General features: G+C 45.5%; 1 long non-coding RNA gene across 1 annotated transcript; it reads right to left on the reverse strand.

Annotated features, from left to right (window-relative positions):
- Positions 1–3,208: 3,208 nt before the first annotated feature.
- Positions 3,209–19,686, reverse strand: LOC116984439. Its single transcript, XR_004415019.1, has 3 exons — positions 19,675–19,686; positions 4,994–4,996; positions 3,209–3,278 (listed from the first exon to the last, which is right to left on the reverse strand). It is a non-coding gene; the product is annotated as an uncharacterized LOC116984439 (long non-coding RNA).
- Between the last annotated feature and the right edge of the window lie 342 nt (positions 19,687–20,028).

A 20,028-nucleotide genomic window follows, 5' to 3' on the forward strand; every position in this document is an offset into this window, starting at 1 on the left:
GGAAACCAGAGCACCCGGAGAAAACCCACGAGGTCATAAGGAGAACGTTCAAACTGCGTGCAGGCAGCTCCTGTGTTGGCAGGTTGCATCACAGCCTCGTTCATCAACTACAACGCCCAGGAACACAGAAGGCTACAGAGAGTGGTAGAATCTGTCAGATCATCACAGGTACTGACCTCCCCACCATCGAAGGGATCTACGGGAGGTGCTGCCTCAGAAAGGTAGCCACTGTCATCAAAGACCCGCACCACCCTGGCCACGCTCTCAACTCCTCTCATCTCATCAGCGAATTGTGGACGCTGCCCAGACCATCACACAAACCAACCTCCCTTCCATTGACTCCATTATACCTCACGCTGTCTCAGCAAGGCCAGGAGCATAGTCAAGGATGAGTCGCACGCTGGCCACTCCCTCTTCTCCCCTCTTCCATCAGGCAAAAGATATAGAAGTGTGAAAACGCACACCTCTGGATTCAGGGACAGTTTCTTCCCAGCTGTTATCAGGCAACTGAATCATCCTACCACAACCAGTGAGTCTTGCTGAACTACTATCTACCTCATTGGTGACCCTCGGACGATCCTTGCTCAGACTTTGCTGGCTTTACCTTGCACTAAACGTTATTCCCTTACCATGTATCTATATGGACTGTGTCTTGGCTTGCACCACAGAGATCAGTTTGTACTATAATGGTTGCCTAATAATATAATTATTAATTTATTGTATTCTTAAATACTATATAAAATTACATGAAATTACAATTAATGTGTAATTACATTTATTGGCCTGTTTAAAATGCAGCAAGTAAGAATTTCATTATTCTGTTACCGGTACAAAACACAATTAAACACAATGGTACAGCTGGTCGAGCTGCTGCCTCACAGCGCCAGAAACCCGGGTTCGATCCTGTCTGTGTAAAGTTTGCACGATCTCCCAGTGACTGCACGGGCTTCAGTTTCCACCCACATCCCAAGCCCGTGCACATTTCTCAGTTAAATGGCCTCTTTAAATTTCCTTAGTGTGAAGGTAAAAGACGCAAAAGTGGAATAACATAGATCAAGTGTAAACGGGTGATCGATGGTCAGCATGGACTCGGTGGGCCGAAGGGACTGTCTACTTCTTTATTTCTCTATTTCTTTTTTAAAAAAAGCTCTTGACTGTTGACTCATGAACTCTGTGATTTACAGATCAAACATCCCATGGACTACAGTTGAGTCAAAATATGGCTCACCATCTTCTCATGCACAGCTAAATATAAACTGTAACATGCCTGTGGTGTCCATTTCTTGAATTTAAAAAAGTCTCAGAGCAAAAGTAATCATTGTTTTATTTGCATTACTCAGGCTTAGTTAATGATTATCCTGGACGACAGCTGTACAGTAACCTATAAAGTATTAAATCAAACCTGACCATATGCTTCCTCACAACCTTTAATCCCAGCTGCGCACTTCAATGCATGCCACTTGTCCCATGTGTAACTGCACTGGCAAACACCATGATCTTCTTAATCTCAAGGAACCTGCCCGAGGCCATGACAGAACTACACTTGCTAATTGCCATCTAATAACGCTGAACCCGGCCATTCAGCCCATCCAGGCTCCACATTCCCACATCACTCTTCATAAAGTGCCATTGTTTGTTATATGATTCTATCTTTAACGTACGCGCACTGCATCTTTAAAATGGAGATATGCACTAGCTTTAAAGTGAATGTGATTACAACAGAATAAAGTAACAATACGACATCCCACCCACAGCATAGCCTTGCATTCGTTGCTCATAGCATGGAAATAGAGTCATGGAGTGTGGAAACCAGCCATTTGGCCCAACTTGCCCATGCCGACCAACTTGCCCCATCTACACTAGTCCCACTTGCCTGCATATTGCTCTTATCCCTCCAAACTGTTCCTATCCATGTATTTATCCAAATATTTCTTAAAACGTTTTGATAGTACCTGCCTCAACTACTTCTCCCAGCAGACCGTTCCTTATACCTACAATGCTTCATGTAAAAAAGTTGCTCCTCCAGTTCCTATTGAATCTTTCCACTGTCACCTTAAACCTTTATCCCCTGGTTCTTGATTCCCCAACTCTGGCTAAAAGGCTCTGTGCATTTCCCCAATCTAATCCTCTCATGATGGTGATGTGACTGGAGACCATTACCAGTGGGGTTCCACATCTGGCTGTACACTCCACCGACCTAGCTACATGAACAAATGGCTTTCATTTCATTTTGTAATTCTGCATTAATCCATCCAGAACTTCAAAACATCAAAAGAACAAAGTTGATCCACATTGCTCCTGAAATAGAAATGCCACGAGCAATTATAACGTGCCTTTACAGTAACAAAACATCACAGGTTAAAAAAATGCAACATGCTGGAGGACGTCAAAACGGGCCATGCAGCAGCTGTGGAGGGAATGGACAGACAATGTTTCCCAGGGTGGAAATGTCAAAGGCCAGAGGGAGGGGAAAGATTTTTAGCAAATGTGCGGGACAATTGTGGGCGGCACGGTGGCGCAGCGGTAGAGTTGCTGCTTTACAACGCTTGCAGCGCCGGAGACCCGGGCTTGATTCTGTCTTTGGGTGCTGTCTGTACGGAGTTTGTACGTTCTCCCCGTGACCGCGTAGATTTCCACCGAGATCTTCAGTTACCTCCCACACTCCAAAGATGTACAGGTTTGTAGGTTAATTGGCATGGTGTATGTGTAAATTGTCCCTAAAGTGTGTAGGATAGTGTTAATGTGCGGGGATCGCAGGTCGGCGAGGACTCAGTGGTGATCTCTAAACTCATTGGACATTCGAAACGTGTATGACTGTCCTCTTATGGAGGACGCCCGTGCGTGACTTTGTTTAACATGGGGAGACTGGTGCACAGACAGCCACCACACGGTCTTCGACAGATCTAGGTCAGAATCCAGTGGCATGGAGTCCAAGACGACCGGAGACCCTTTTCTGCTGCAGCCTTCATCCGCCTTCCCAGCTAAGGTCAGCCATCATCCTCCGCCTGTTCCACCGTTGAGATCTTGATTGGATTGCTCTTTGTCAGAGACCTCCCCCTCGACCTTACCTCCATGGGTGACCCTAGCATGAGCATAGGTCCAGGCGGCATCGCTCTCAGGATCTCAGGACCACACAAGCTTCTCCACCACAACAAGGTGACAATCCATGGAGACCTAATTAGCATGTGGGAGTCTGGTTCGTTGTCGGAATTAACCAGACAAATGGCTCTACCAACTAAGAACGGCCATGCACCACCACCCACAGAATCGGGAAAGAGCTGTCAATCTGTCAATCCTTTCCGCGTCAGATCTCTAAACTAAACTAAACAAGTTTTTTTTTACACAGGTAAAACCATAAGCAACAAAGTACCCAGCGCTAATCCCAGAGGCACACCACTAACGACGGGTCTGGGTGTGCACTGCCAGAGGTTGTGGTGACGGAAGAGTCACTATACGATAGGGGCATTGTGGAGGTTTTTAGATGGATATGCAGAGAATGGACAGATATGGGATCATGTGCAGGTGGAGGAGTCTGGTTTAACTTGGCATCAGATTGTAGGCCGAAGGGCCTGTCCCTGTGCTGTATCGAAGATAGACACAAAATGCTGGAGTAACTCAGCGGGACAGGCAGCATCTCTGGAGAGAAGGAATGGGTGATGTTTGGGATCGAGACCGTTCTTCAGACTAAAGAAACGTCGCCCATTCCTTCTCTCCAGAGATGCTGCCTGTCCCGTTGAGTTACTCCAGCATTTTGTGTCTATCTTCGATTTAAACAGGCATCTGCAGTTCTTTCTTACACACTGTACTGTTCTATGTTATTATTATGTCTATCTCCAGATAATAGATAAGCTGCTACCCCTCCGTGTGTGGCCTGAATCAAAGTAGATTGCAACAAAAATGAGGTTGGTATTTATTATTGATTTATCATTCTGATGTCTCCCGAGATACAATGAAAGCTTTGTTTGCTTGCTATCCAGTCAAATCATACAATACAAAAGTATATTCAAGCCATACAAAGAGATACAGGTAATACCAGAGTGCAGAACATAGTGTTATCATGTTATAACTACGGAGAAAGTGCAGAAAATGCCGAGTATAAAAAGTCCAACAGCTGCAATGAGGTACATTGGGAGATCAGGATTACACCTTTAGCTTATGAGATCCAAAGAGGTACCACCAGACTGATTCCTGGGATGTCAGGACTGTCTTATGAAGAAAGACTGGATAGACTTGGTTTATACTCTCTAGAATTAGGAGATTGAGAGGGGATCTTATAGAAACTTACAAAATTCTTAAGGGGTTGGACAGGCTAGATGCAGGAAGATTGCTCCCGATGTTGGGGAAGTCCAGGACAAGGGGTCACAGCTTAAGGATAAGGGGGAAATCCTTTAAAACCGAGATGAGAAGAACGTTTTTTCACACAGAGAGTGGCGAATCTCTGGAATTCCCTGCCACAGAGGGTAGTCGAGGCCAGTTCATTGGCTATATTTAAGAGGGAGTTAGATGTGGCCCTTGTGGCTAAGGGGATCAGAGGGTATGGAGAGAAGGCAGGTTCAGGATACTGAGTTGGATGATCAGCCATGATCATATTGAATGGCGGTGCAGGCTCGAAGGGCCGAATGGCCTACTCCTGCACCTAATTTCTATGTTTCTATGTTTCTATGTACAGGTTTGTATGTTAATTGGCTTCTGTAAAAAATCTAAATTGTCTCTCGTGTATGGGATACTGCTGGTGTACAGGGTGATCGCTGGTCGACACAGACTCAGTGGGCTGAAGGGCCTCTTTCCACACTGTATGTATAAAGTCTAAAGATGGCAGGTCTATATCAACTTACAAAGACTTGGTTTTCATTGTGTTCGTGCAATGAACTCCAGCCAAGCCTGGAGGTGCCCCAACACTGACTGCACTCACACTCAGTAAAGTGCTGAGGTTGAAGAAGCATTGTAGCAGATTGCCTCAGTTGACGGATTATCGATGACTTTCTCTTTAAACCAACTGCTTCTGCTCAAGCCAATAATTCATGGAAGACGGCAGAAGGTGGTGGTGGAAGTTTGTTTATTCAGATAGGAGGTCTGTGATCAGTGGTGTGCTTCAGTGATTAGCGCTGAGCTTGGTGCTGTATGTGGCTTATCTCAACGATTTGGATGAGAATGTCCAAGTAATATAGACACAAATTGCTGGAGTAACTCAGCGGGACCTGCAGCATCTCTGGATGGAAGGAACGGGTGACGTTTCGGGTTGAGACCCTTCTTCAGATCAGTAAGTGTGCAGGTGACACTAAAGTAGGTAGTATCATAGATGGTGAAGATGGTTATCATGAATTACAGCAGGATCTTCATCCACTGGGCCAATGGGACAAGCAATGATCAATGGGGTATAATTCAGATAAGTGTGAGCTTTTCTATTTTGGGAAGTTGAACTGAGGCAGAAACTTCACAGTGAATGAGGGGACCATAAAGGGGTGCTGTAGCGCAGGGGTATCTATGAGTACAAGTACATAGTTTCCTGAAAGTAATGTCACAGGTAGATAGCATGGTGACGGCTTTTGGTACATTGACCTTCATTTGTCGAGGAATTGGGATGTTATGTTAGACACTGGTGATGTCGCACTTGGGAGTATTGTGTTCAGCTTTGATCACCCTGAGAGGATGGTGCCAGAATATGTAGTTGAGCCAGGTAAACTGCAATTAAAATGCACTTGGACAGGGTCATGGATAGGGAAGGTAGAGAGGGATATGGGCCAAATACTGGCTGACTTAGTGTGACATCTTGGTCAGCATGGACGAGTTGGGCCAAAGGGCCTGTTTCCATGCAGTGCAACACCATGATTGTATGAATCTATAGTGCACAAATCCCCCCCTTGTTTTTACTGTTGGGTTTGTTAAGCTCCTTATGTGATTCTTTTTTTGTAAATTTTAATTGAGCATTTAACATGATTTCACTTGCGCGGATGTCAATTGTAAAATGAGCCACTCCAACTTAGCCTGCTGTCTCCTCACGCCTCAGTTATGTTGTGTGAAACCTTGCATCCTTGTATAAAGCCAGGTCTCTTCAACACCTGCTTTACGAGTTTTCAGCGGTTTTAACCATTTACCTTTTCCCGAGGGATCGGGAGGTTTTGCTGTATATTATATGGCTTTTATTCCTATCGGAATGTCATAGACAATAGACAATAGGTGCAGGAGTAGGCCGTTCGGCCCTTCGAGCCAGCTCCGCCATTCAATGTGATCATGGCTGATCATCCCCAATCAGTACCCCGTTCCTGCCTTCTCCCCATATCCCCTGACTCCGCTATTTTTAAGAGCCCTATCTAGCTCTCGCTTGAAAGCATCCAGAGAACCCGCCTCCACCGCCCTTTGAGGCAGAGAATTCCACTGACACCACTCTCTGTGAGAAAAAGTGATTCCTCGTCTTCGTTCTAAATGGTTTACTCCTTATTCTTAAACTGTGGCCCCTGGTTCTGGACTCCCCCAGTATCGGGAACATGTTTCTTGCCTCTAGCGTGTCCAAACCCTTAACAATCTTATATGTTTCAATGTGATCCCCTCTCATCCTTCTAAACTCCGGAGTGTACAGGCCCAACTGCTCCATTTTCTCAGCATATGACAGTCCCGCCATCCCGGGAATTAACCTTGTAAACCTATGCTGCACTCCCTAAATAGCAAGAAATAGCAAACAGTTGGACAGGTCATGGATAAGAGGTTTGGATGGATATGGACCAAATGCGGGCAGGTTGGTCTAGTGTAGCTGGGACATGTTGGCCGGTGGGGGCAAGTTGGGACGATAGGCCCATTTCCACAATGTATCGCTCTATGCATCTTTGAGAAACCTACAAAGGATTGTTTTCTGAACCATTATATGGCTCCATTTGTGGTATAAGGCAACGCACGGTTTAGTCCCAGTGCCAACTCCTACCATTTAGCAGATCAAATCATGCTTTCTAAGCTGGGGATAAGTGCTTAAAGAGAGCCTGCATCTATATAGTGCTTTCAACAACCTCAGAACATCCCAAAGCACTTGGCTGTCAGTGAAATGAATCAGAGTCCCAGAGAGATACAGCACAGAAACAGCCCTTCAGCCCTTTGTGTCCATACTAACTATCAACCACCATTAATCCTAATCTCACGTTGATACCATATTATGATCAACTCCACTAGTTACCTACTGGGGTAACTTACAGTCCTATAATCCCTCAGCTGAGGAGTGGCACAATGGCACAGCGGTAGAGTTGCTGCCTTACAGCATCAGATGCTGGAGTTTGATCCTGACTACGTGTGCTGTCTGTACGGAGTTTTTAAATTCTCCCCGGGTCCTCTGGTGTCCTCCCACACTCCAAAGACATACAGGTTTGTAGGTTAATTGGCTTTGGTAAAGATTATAAATGATCCCTGGTGCGTAGGATAGTGCTAGTGTATGGGCATCGCTGATCGGCATGGACTTGATGGGCCGAAGGGCCTGCTTCTACGCTATTTCTCTCTAAACTAAACTAAACTAATTGTCAGTCATGCCAAGCCAATTAGCCTACACACCTGTATGTCTTTGGAGTGTGGGAGGAAACCGGAGCACCCGAAGGAAACCCACACGGTCACAGGGAGAACGTACAAACTCCGTACAGACAAGCACCCATAGTCAGGGTCGAACCTGGGTCTCTGGTGCTCTAGGGCAGCAACTCTACCGCTGCACCACAACAGGGGCCTTTGTTTACCATATCACTTGAAAGATGATAATCCAGTGGATCAGCATTTCCCAGCATGGGGACTGATGTGCCAGAGGAGAATCTATGCTCAAGTGGGACTTGATCTCAGGAGCTTCTGACTCAGTGTCAAGAGTACCACTCAGAAAGAAATCGCAGTGCTATTTCAATACCAATATCATATCAGCGAAAATATCACTCATTATCTCCATGGTTACCAATCTAAAGTCTATGGACTCCCGTAGACCAGGGAGGTTGAAATCAACTCATTTTCCCGCTGGGAAAAGTGATTTATTTACAGAAATCAAACTAAGTTTGCAAAGGCCCTTTTCCACATCACCAGCAAGAATGCACAGCTCCCAGCGAACCAAAACTTTATCAAAGGTTTGACTGAAAGTTCTATCCCAAGGCGTTGAGTTTGGTATTGATGGATATTGGTTTGTTAGTCACGTGTACCGGAATACAGTGAAAAACGTTGTTTTGCTTCTTAACCGGTCAAATCGAATCAGACACGAGTAAAATCAAACTGTACACAAGTAGAGTAAAAAGATAGATACACCCTTCCCCCCCCCCCCCCCCCCCCCCCCCCCCCCCCCCCCCCCAGGGTAGAAATCTCAAAGACTAGAGGGCATATAACCATATAACCATATAACAATTACAGCACAGAAACAGGCCATCTCGACCCTTCTAGTCCGTGCCGAACACATAATCTCCCCTAGTCCCATATACCTGCGCTCAGACCATAACCCTCCATTCCTTTCCCATCCATATAACTATCCAATTTAGGCATAGTTTTAAAGAGCTAGGCGGAAAGTTTAAAGGAGATGTTTTTTACACAGAGTGGTGGGTGCCTGGAATGCACTGCCAGTGTGGAGATGGAGGCAGATACGATAGTGGTGTTTAAGAGACTTTTAGATACCCATCCAGGTATATGCAGGGAAAGGAGGGATATGGACCATGCGCAGGCAGAAGAGATTAGTTTAATAGCATCATTTTCAGCACAGACATTGCTGGCCGAAGGAGCCAGTCTCGAGATGCACAGTTTTGTGTTCTATGTTCTGGACTGTGCAATAGAGTTTTACAGCCACAGAGAAAGTACAGATTAAAACAAAGTACAAACGTCACGATGAGGTAAGTAGGGAGATCGGGACTACACCTTTAGCTTATGAGAGGTCTGTTCAAGAGTCTAATTACAAGAGTAATTAGTTACCATACAGCCATATGAATAAAAAGAACACAACACTCAATAGAATTTAACATGAGCATCCTCACACAGCGGAATCAACGTTTCCCACTGTGAGGGAAGGCAATAACGCATAGAAACATAGAAAATAGGTGCAGGAGTAGGCCATTCGGCCCTTCGAGCCTGCACCACCATTTAATATGATCATGGTTGATCATCCAACTCAGTATCCTGTACCTGCCTTCTCTCCATACCCCCTGATCCCTTTAGCCACAAGGGCCACATCTAACTCCCTCTTAAATATAGCAATGAACTGGCCTCAACTACCTTCTGTGGCAGAGAATTCCACAGATTCACCACTCTCTGTGTGAAAAATGTTTTTCTCATCTTGTTCCTAAAAGGCTTATCCTTAAGGTTATTAAGACTTAAGACTTACCCTTATCCTTAAACTGTGACCCCTTGTTCTGGACTTCCCAAACATCGGGAACAATCTTCCTGCATCTAGCCTGTCCAACCCCTTAAGAATTTTGTACGTTTCTATAAGATCCCCCCTCAATCTTCTAAATTCTAGCGAGTTAGATAGTGCGACAGATAGTGCGAAAATAAACCGTGTGTGGAATATAGTGTTATAGCTGCAAGGAAAGTGCAGGTAAAAAAAGTGCAAGGGGCAATGAGGAAGATTGGAAGATCATCCGTAGCATACGAGTCTTATAATGGCAGGAAGAACCTATTCTTCAATCTGGTGCTTTCAAGCTTTTGTATCTTCTACACGACAGGAGAGGGGAGAAAGAGGAATGACCAGGTTGTGAGTGATCGATCACATTGGCTGCTTTCCCAAAGCAACGTGAGGTATATGTCGAGTAGATGGTGGGGGAGAGATTGGTTGGTGTGATGTTCTGCGCTGTGTTCACAACTGTTGCAGTCTTGGGCAGAACAGTTTCCATGTTAGTGCTGACATCCGGAGTGTCAAGAACAAGTGTAAAGTGCCAGCTCTTGCTACTCGTTGCCGTGGAGACCAGTGGCCTTGACTCATTGCCACCTCAAGAGTATCTCTTGCCATGTGTTCCAAACTTTTTGACACAAATGGTGGCTGAGATGTACAAAATGTTCTTCAGGCTGGGAGTCAAATGAAGATTTGAACACTAATTGATAGAAATTAATGATTTGAGGTATTTTACAAATCTGGTGCCCATATAATAGCCTCAGAATAAAAGGATGTACCTTTAGAAAGGAGATGCGGGTTAATTTATTTAATCAGAGGGTGGTGAATCTGTGGAATTCATTGCCACAGCAGCTATGGAGGCCAAGTCAGTGGATAAGGCAGAGATTGGCAGATTCTTGATTAATAAGGGTGTCTGGAGTTATGGGGAGAAGGCAGGAGAATGGAGTTGAAAGGGAAAGATAAATCAGCCATGATTAAATGGCAGAAGAAACTTGATGGGCCAAATGACCTTATTCAGCTCCTAGAATTTATGAACATATTGTAATTTTCACTAAGCTTTGTACAGCTATCAATTCTGAGCTCCCCATGTTACACTGGGTCTTAGTGATACTCTACATCAATCAAACAACCCTGATTTCTCAATTTTCTACATTCTGAAAAGTAGTCATCCATCTCAAATGTTTCTTCACAGATGCTGCCCAACCTTTGAAGTGTTTCAAACATTTCGTCAGATTTCCAGTATCCACACTTTTTTTTCCTTTTAGGCAATTAACAGATTAAGGGTGGTGAATCTGTGGAATTCACTGCCACGGAAGGCTGTGGAGGCCAAGGCAATGGACATGTTTAAGGCAGAGATAGATAAATTCCTGATACTTAGTATGAGTGTCAGGGGTTATGGGGAGAAGGCAGGAGAATGGGGTTAAGAGGGAAAGATAGATCAGCCAAGATTGAATGGCAGAGTAGACTTGAAGGGCCAGAACAGCCTAATTCTGCTCCTATCATTTATGAATATACGAATTAAATCAGATTGTTAAAATAGACATAGCAATTTGGCAGCTTCAGGCATACATTTCCAACAGGACCAACAACCCTTGTTAAGTTAATCAGACTTAATTGTAAGGAAAGTCATGGAAAAAAAGGATTCACTGGCAATAGTATTCTGATCCTTGAGTCTGTTCACTCCCATATTACAGCAACAGAAGATATCACATCAAACAACAAACCTGATGGAAAATCAATTGGCCTCAGATTTGCAACACCCGAGTCTAATTGAAAACATTGATTGCAAATGTCAGAATGAAGTGACATTATTTTATCAAAAATGTATTACCAAATAGATATTTAAATACTGCCACAATCTGAATTGATTATATAATTAATTTATGATTAGATTTTTAATGAAGCTTGTCTGTCTTCAACATTAATTGACTTACTTTTACAGTGGCTTAATCTGAGGCTGCTTCAGGCCCTGTTGGGGAGGTTGCTCTACATTGCCTTGTGGTAAGGATTTGCAAGATTTTTACCAAGTGAATGAGGGATGGTATACTTACAGTTCAGGCTGAAGGGTGATTTTTAGTCTAGTTTAGTTTAGAGACACGGCGCGGAAACAGGCCCTTTGACCCACCGAGTCCGCACATTAACACCATCTTACACACTGGGTCCTCCCTTGTTCCCTCGGCAGCGGCGTCCTCACTTCCACGTGGTCGCTCCGTCGACCCAGGCCCCAGCCGCGGGCCCTGTCGACCCAGGCCCCAGCCGCGGGCCACGTCGACCCAGGCCCCAGCTGCGGGCTCCGTCGACCAAGGCCCCAGCCGCGGGCTCCGTCGACCCAGGCCCCAGCCGCGGGCCCCGTCGACCCAGGCCCCATCCGCGGGCCCCGTCGCCCAAGGCCCCAGCCGCGGGCTCCGTCGACCCAGGCCCCAGCCGCGGGCTCCGTCGACCAAGGCCCCAGCCGCGGGCTCCGTCGACCCAGGCCCCAGCCGCGGGCCCCGTCGACCCAGGCCCCATCCGCGGGCCCCGTCGCCCAAGGCCCCAGCCGCGGGCTCCGTCGACCCAGGCCCCAGCCGCGGGCTCCGTCGACCAAGGCCCCAGCCGCGGGCTCCGTCGACCCAGGCTCCAGCCGCGGGCTCCGTCGACCCAGGCCCCAGCCGCGAGCTCCGTCGACCAAGGCCCCAGCCGCGGGCTCCGTCGACTCGCTGAGCTCTACCTCCGGCCCGCAAACGCACCGGCCACGGCTTATCAGCGGCAACTCCGGAAGACTGTGAGTCAGGGGAGAGAGAAACTAGAGATATGAAACGGTACAAAGAACAAATAAATAATATAAATGAAAAGAACAAATTAAACCCAGCAAGATGATCAAGGAAAGGTGAAGCCTTTGCGAGCCGAGGAGCTGTTGTGTTGGTTCCATGTTCTATGCTCAGTATGCATCTGGACATACATTTAGTCAATCTGAAAGCTCTTAATTGACAACATGCTGATTTAGTTTAGTTTACCTTACTTTACCTTACTTCAGTTTAATCGGTGGTGTACCTGTATTTAAGTAAAGCTTAGAAGGCCAAGAGAAGAAGACAGGTAAGAAATGGTCAATTTATTTCCTCTGCACCCGCTGAGTTTCTCCAGCTTTTTTGTGTACCGCCAATTTATCAAAATGACTATTTTAAACTCCCAAAAGTCTTGGAAAGCAAAAGTAGTTTGAAAATAAGGGTAAAACAACATCAAGAATGTAATGTAGAAACAAGGGACTGCATACTTTATGCTGGTTTATATCAAAGATGGACAAAAAGTGTTGGAGTAACTCAGGAGGTCGGGCTCTGGAAGAAAAGGATAGGTGAGGTTTTGGGTTGGGACACTTCATCAGACTGATTAGTGTGTCTATGAGAAATGTAATATCTGAAGATGGGTCCCGACCAGAAACATTGGCAGTCCATTCCCTCCACAGTTGCTACTTGACCTGCTGAGTTCCTCCAGTGCTTTGTTTTTTTGTTTTAAGTCAAGATAAGAAGTATTTTTGGAGACTCAAGAGATTACAGTGGCTGAAATCGAACTGTTGGGGGAGCTCAGCAGATCAGGCAGCATCTATGGAGGGGATTAGACAGACAACGTTTGAGTGATTGAGAAAGAACTGCAGATGCTGGATAAAATCGAAGGTAGACATAAAATGCTGGAGTAACTCAGTGGGTGAGGCAGCATCTATGGAGAGAAGGAATGGGTGACATTTTGGGTCTTGACCCTTCAGTCCGAAGAAGGGTCTCAACCATTCCTGCCCCATAATGTCAACTGTCCATTTCTCTCCCCCGCTGTGTTCCTCCAGCACTTTGTGTTTTGATCAGTAATGAAATACTTGTGGCCAAATCTCATATTTTCTCAATTGAGCAGACAGCTCAGGCTGAAAATAGTACATGGTTTTATGTATATTTTATGAGTTAACAAATTTCTGGGGACTGCATTTTCAGAGGATGTTTGTATTTGAATTCTTCTTTCTCTTGCAGTTTAAACTGTGATCAGAGGTGTGCGTTTGGAATACTGTGGGATTAACCCATTATAGATACAAAATGCTGGAGTATCTCAGCGGCACAAGCAGCATCTCTGGATAGAAGGAATGGGTGACTTTTGAAGTCAAGACCCGAAATGTCACCTATTCCTTCTATCCAGAGATGCTGCCTGTCCCACTGATTTGCTCTAGCATTTTGTGTCTATCTTCGGTTTAAACCAGCATCTGCAGTTCCTTCCTACAAGATTAACCCATTGTACAGGAAGGCGTTATGTGAAAGATCAGTGTATCAGTTCCTAAGCACAAGGGAACATTTACTTCGAGTGTCTTCCATTTGTTCCTCACAGTTTATACCATCAAATCCAAGCATATGACAGACCTGGTGACTTAGAATCATAGAACTATAGAGGTGTTCAGCAATGTAATCGGCCCATCTTGTCCTTTCCAACCAAGTTGGTATATTGGGCTGGTCCCATTTGCCTTCAATTGGCTCATTGCTCCCTGAACCATTCCTATCCATATATCTGTCTAAAAGCCTTTTAAAAGTTGCAATTGTATCTTCATCCCTCTGAGTGATTAAGCTGCCCTTGATGTCCCTCTTAAATCTTTTCCTTCTCAGCTTAAGTCTACATCCTCTAGTTTTAGATTCCTCTTCTACGGGGAAAAAGAATGTGAGTGTTCACTTGGCCCTCACAATCTTGTACACCTCAGTCGGTTCAACCTTCAGCTTCCTATTCTCAAAAGGAAAAAGCCCCAGCCTATCCTACCTCACCCTATAACTCAAGCCTTCAAGACTAGGTATCTTCATGGTGAATCACTTCTGCACCCTTCACAACTTAATGACACTCTACTTGTAGCTGGGCAACCAGGGACACACTAGGAACAATTTACAGTGGCTGATTAACCTACAGACCTGCAAATCTTTGGAATGTGGGAGGAAATTGGTGCATAATTATAAATAAAATGGAACATGAAATGTTTTGATGTCTGCACACCTGATGTCTGCACCATGTGTTGAATGCAGCACACCTTCCTATGAGAAGCATTGTGATCATAGCTGGAAATGTATTTATTCTTGGTCGAAAGATACAGGCTCTTCAGCTCACCCAGTCCACGCAGACCATCGATCACCCATTCACAGTAATTCTATGTTATCCAACTTTCGTATCCACTCTTTACACATAGGGGCAATTTACTGAGGTATGCCTTTGGGATGTGGAAGTTAAACCATAACAGCCAAAAGAAACCTACATGGTCACAGGGAGAAGGTGCAAACGCCACACAGACCACACCTGACAACATCTTTCTGCTCGTGTTTCTGGATTTTAACCCACAGCGCTTAGAAGTGGAGGTAATCATATTAACTGTTGAGTCACCATTGATCCTCATGAAAGAAAAGTCTTTCATGATCTCATGATACTTTTAAGCAGATAACAACAGGCACCAAGTCTATTGCTGCGTGCTCGAGTATAGCAAGGTACATCCACAATGAAAATATTATGATTTATGTTTTTTGAGGACATGCTCTTGTGGGAATGGTATCATGGGTTCATTCACTTCCAATGGAAAAGAGAATGTGCAACACAGTGGCGCAGCAGTAAAGTAGATGCCTTACAGTGCCAGAGACCCGGGTTTGATCCTGACTACGGGTGCTGCCTATACGGAGTTTGTACGTTCTCCCTGTGACCACATGGGTTTTCCCCGGGTGCATCAGATTCCTCCCACACTCCAAAGACATACTGGTTTGTATGTTAATTGGTTTCAGTAAAATTGTAAACCATCTCCAGTGTGTAGCCTTAGTATACGGGGTGATCACAGGTCAGCGCAGACTCGATGGTCGAAAGGTCTGTTTCCCCACTGCATCTCTAAAGTCTAGAGTCAAACGTCTTAATGTCCCATCTAAAAGCACCGCACTACAAACCATTCCCCATGTTTCTGCACTAGTATCATCCTATATTGTCGCACTCTCCCTCTGGAGATAGAACAAAGAACAGCACAGGAACAGATCATACGGCCCACAGTATCCCTGCCAAACATGATGCCGAGTTAAACTAATCCACGGTAGACAAAAGTGCTGGAGAAACTCAGAGGGTGCGGCAGCATCTATGGAGCGAAGGAAATAGGCCATCCACCCTGCCTTCTCATAATCCAAAGTCCTCCATTCCTGCCAATCCTTGAACTCACAATCTTTGAATTCAGAGATAGTGTTACCCAGTGAAAGAAAAATACCAGACTACAGTGGGCATTCCCTGGATAGAACATTTACATAATAATTAACTGAGAACGCAAATCTCACTGCTCTGGAAATCTAAATTGTATTGTAACCAACGCATAATTTACAACCTGAATTTAAAACTCCCCAAACACTCTTTAGTGATGTCGAATATTAACATGCTGAGAGCTTAGGATAATTCTATATCAGTTACAGGATCTATAACAAATGGGCTTCATACTAACCAGTGTGTTGGTGAGAGAGCTAATGGCACTAAGGTGGTGGTAAAATTAGCAAGTTACATGGAGCATGCATGGAACTTGACAGGGGTCGCGACGTGAACACTTCTACTATGACTGCAGGCCTTGCACTTAACACTCCAATAGAGCAACGATGTGTACAGCAGTGGAGAGCCACTATGTCGCATAAGGACACGAAACAAGAAGAAGAAGTGTGTTGGTAACCCAATAGTCAGCTAGTGGTTCAACTAAATCGATCACCTCACAGTCACTTCAACTTTGACCTGGGGTCAGTAAAGACTCAAGGCAAAACTTAACTGTGCCTCTTAATAGGAGAAGGCAGAGGCTGTTCCGACACTCCTGTTCATCCAAACAGTTATATCGGGACTGATATTAATTTTTAACATCCTCAAAGGCAATTGTGGTCTGACTGACTATGCCCTGAAATTACCTGTTGGGTTGAAGGAAGAATGGGCAGTCTGAGCTAGAGGGAGAGGTTGAGCTGGCAGGAGGTTGGAGTACAGAAGGATGAGGGGTGATCTTATAAAGGTGCACAAAATCATGAGAGGAATAGATTGGGTAGATCCACAGAGTCTCTTGCCCAGAGTAGGGGAATTGAGAACAAGGGGAAATTGGTTTAAGGTAAAGGGGTAAAGATTTAATAGGAATCTGAGGGGTAATTTATTCACACAAATGGTGTATGGAACAAGCTGCCAAATGGGGTAGTTGAGGCAGGGATTATCGCAATGTGCAAGAAACAAGTAGACAGGTACATGGATGGACAGGTTTAGAGGGATATGGGCCAAACACAGGCAGGTGGGACAAGTGCAGATGGGATATGTTGGTGGGTATGGTCAGGTTGGGTCGAAGGTCCTGTTTCCACGCTGTTATGATTATAAGATCTGACAATAAGTTCTGCCCACTCTGATCAACTTCTGGCTTCTGATCAAAATATCTATCCTTATTTTCCCATATAAATGTTACTGCTAGAAAGTGCGTTGAGGTCGTTTTTAAGGAGTATTAGGTTAAACATAATCAATTATTAATGCACAATTTCGCTTTAAAAGGCTACTTGAGTGACGACAAAAATAAAGCCTAGCTCAGTTCCAAGTTAGGACGGTGCGATGTGAAATCAGTCTTCAACACGAGACTCGTTAGTTGGATTGGGTGAGGATGCGCTATAAAGAAAAGTGAACGCGTTTGATATTTTGTCCCGTCGCCCTGCAACCTTTAAGTCTGCCAGGGGCAGTCTTGACTAAGTGGTGCTTTCTTGCGATGGGACCTCGCGTCGGGATTAAGACATTTACCATTCAGGAGTGAGATGATAACTGGAGTGCCCGTTCCACTTTGGAAATTGGCGAAAAGCTGAATAGACAAGACAATAAAATAGGCCCTTTGCATATCGAAATGTTGATTAGAACTCCTTATACATTGTCCGGCACAGCACAACCAGCCAGATCTGTGGAGAGTGTCACCCAAGGTAAGATCGTTTATTTACTTGATGTAGTTTAGTTTATTGTCAGTTACAGTGAAAAGCTTGTTTTGTTGTTTGCTCTCCAGTCAGAGAAAGACTGTACATGATTACAATCGAGCCATCCACAATGTACAGATACAGGATAAAGGGAATAGCGTTTAGTACAAGATAAAGTCCAGTAAAGTCCGATTAAAGATAATTGAGGGTCTCCAATGAGGTAGATGACATATCAGGGCCGCTCTCTAGTTGGTGATAGGATGTTTCAGTTGCCTGATAACAGCTGGGAAGAAACTGTCCCTGAATCTGGAGGTGCCTTTTCACATTTCTGTACCACTTGGCTGAGGGGAGAGGGGAGAAAAGGGAGTGACCAGAGTGAGACAGGTCCTTGATTATGCTGGTAACATGAAGTGTAGATGGAGTCAATGGAAGGGAGGTTGGGTTTTGTGATGGACTGGGCTGTGTCCACCATTCTCTGCAATTTCTTGCGGACTTGGATGGAGTTGTTCCCAGAGCAGGCTGATATAGATATCTGGTGTCCGTTTAAGGGTTTGGGAGTTGTACCAAGACGTTGTTTGGTTTTTTTTTTAAATAGAAGAAGCAAAATTTCCTTCCATCCGAGACACAAAAAAACTGCAGATGCTGGAATATTGAGCAACAACAACAACAAAAACACAAAGTGCTGGAGAAACTCAGCGGGCCAGGCAGCATCTGTGAAGGGGGGAAGTGGGCAGGCGAGGTTTCGGGTCGGGACCCTTCTTCAGCCTGATGGGGAGAAAACTGGAAAAGAGTGCGGGGAGGGGCAAAACCTGTCAAGTGACTGACACAATAGTCCAAAGGTGGAGATATTTAGGGTCTGGCCAAGGTTGTCTGACCTGCTGAGTTCTTCCAACGATTTCATTTTTGGTTCATTCTATCCGAGTTAGTGATACGAGTTAAGTTTGCGGGTCAGACAAGTTGCGAAAGTTTCGTTTGGAAACCCAGGCGATCTTTTTGTAGAGGGTGGGTTACAAGGGGTAGAAGTTTTACTTTCAACTTTCATGATATATTAATTCATTTAGATCAACCAACGTCTCTTTCCTTTGTGGGGCTGCCACGTTGTAGGCGGGTGTCCAGACTATGCAGTTAGCCAGTCCTTGAGTGTGTTTTGTCTGTCCTGGTCTCCTTGTGTAAGGTCGGTACACTCGACATCGTAGGAACCTTAGTGTTGGGCGGAGATACAACGACCTGCAGATGCTGGACTCATGAGCAAAACACAAAGTGCTGGAGGAACTTTGAGCGGCACGGTGGCGCTGCGGTAGAGTTGGTGCCTTAACGCCAGAGACCCGGGTTCAATCCTTACCACGGGTGCTTTCTTCTTGTGTGACCGCGTGGGTTTTCTCCGGGTGCTCCGATTCCTCCCATACTCCAAAGACGTACACCTTTGAATGGTAATTGGTTTCGTTGAAAAAGTAGTACATTGTCGCTAGTATGCAGTCGCTGGTCGGCGGGAACTCTGTGACCCGAGGGCCTGTTCCCGCACTGTCTTTAAACTTTAAACTCAGCGGGTCAGACATCACCTGTGTATGACACGGACATACGGCGTTTCGGATCGGGTCCCCCCTTCAGATTGGTGTCTTGCCTCCACAGATGCTGCCTGACACACTGAGTTCTTCCTGCACTTTCTGTTCTGACTGTTGGGTGGACGTGTGTGTACTGGGTGTGGAAGTTGTGAGTTTTTTTATTGAGAAGCGCGGCTTACAAACCATTTGTTGACCTATGTGTCCGTGGGATAGAGGGGGTGGGGGGAGGGGGGGGGGGGGGGGGGGGGGTGGGGAGAGACTGCAGTAATTCGCGAAAAGAAAATCTAGTTGGAGCCTATTTAAAATGTCATCATCCCACGGAGGTGATCCCCGAGCGCCTTGCGGAACTCGGGGCCGCCCGGTCGCTGTCCATGGTGCTGGTGGTGCTGAACTCAGCCAGATACTCGCTGGAGCCATAACCACATAGCGCTGGAGATCTTCATGCTCATAGAACATAGGGCATCGAACAGTACAGCACAGGAATAGGCCCTTCGGCCCACAAGGTTTGTGCTGAACATAATGCCAAGATACACTAATCTCATCTTCTTTCATATGATTCGTATCCCTCCATACCCTGCATATCCATCTGTCTACCAAAAAACATCTTAAATGTCACTTCTATGTCTGCCTCCACCACCTCCCCTGGCAGCGCTTGCATGCACCCACCATTTTCTGTGTGAAAATACTTGCCCCGCATATCTCCTTTAAAGGTTTCCCGTCCCACTTTCCAGCTGTGCTCTCCAGTATTGGAACATTTCTATCCTGGGTGAAAGGTTCTGACTGTCTATCCTATCAACTCAAAATGTTATATACAGCTATGAGAACCCCCCCTCCCCCTCCTCCCTCTCCCTACCTCCCCCTCCCCAGCCTCCATTAACACTAACACGTCTGTCCAACCTGCCCTTATAGGTAATGCCCTCTATTCGGGGCAGCATCCTGGTAAATATCTTATGCGCTCTCTCCAAAGCATTGTAATGGGGCGATTAGAACTACACGCAATACTCCAAATGCAGCTAAATAAAGTCTTAAAGTGCTGCAACATGACTTCCTGTCTCCAAACCTCTTGTTCTCTGTAGAGTATTTTATTTGCGCTTTAGACGCCTTGTGACAGGCAAACACGCTGACACTTCCTCTGAAACTGCAGCCTTCGTCTCGCACTTGGCAACATTCACTGCATCACGCGGGCCCCTCTCTGCCCTCGCCTTTTCCCTTTTTTCACTAGGTTTCATTATTG

This window comes from Amblyraja radiata, chromosome 20 (genome assembly GCF_010909765.2).
Source record: "Amblyraja radiata isolate CabotCenter1 chromosome 20, sAmbRad1.1.pri, whole genome shotgun sequence".
NCBI classification, from domain to species: domain Eukaryota; kingdom Metazoa; phylum Chordata; class Chondrichthyes; order Rajiformes; family Rajidae; genus Amblyraja; species Amblyraja radiata.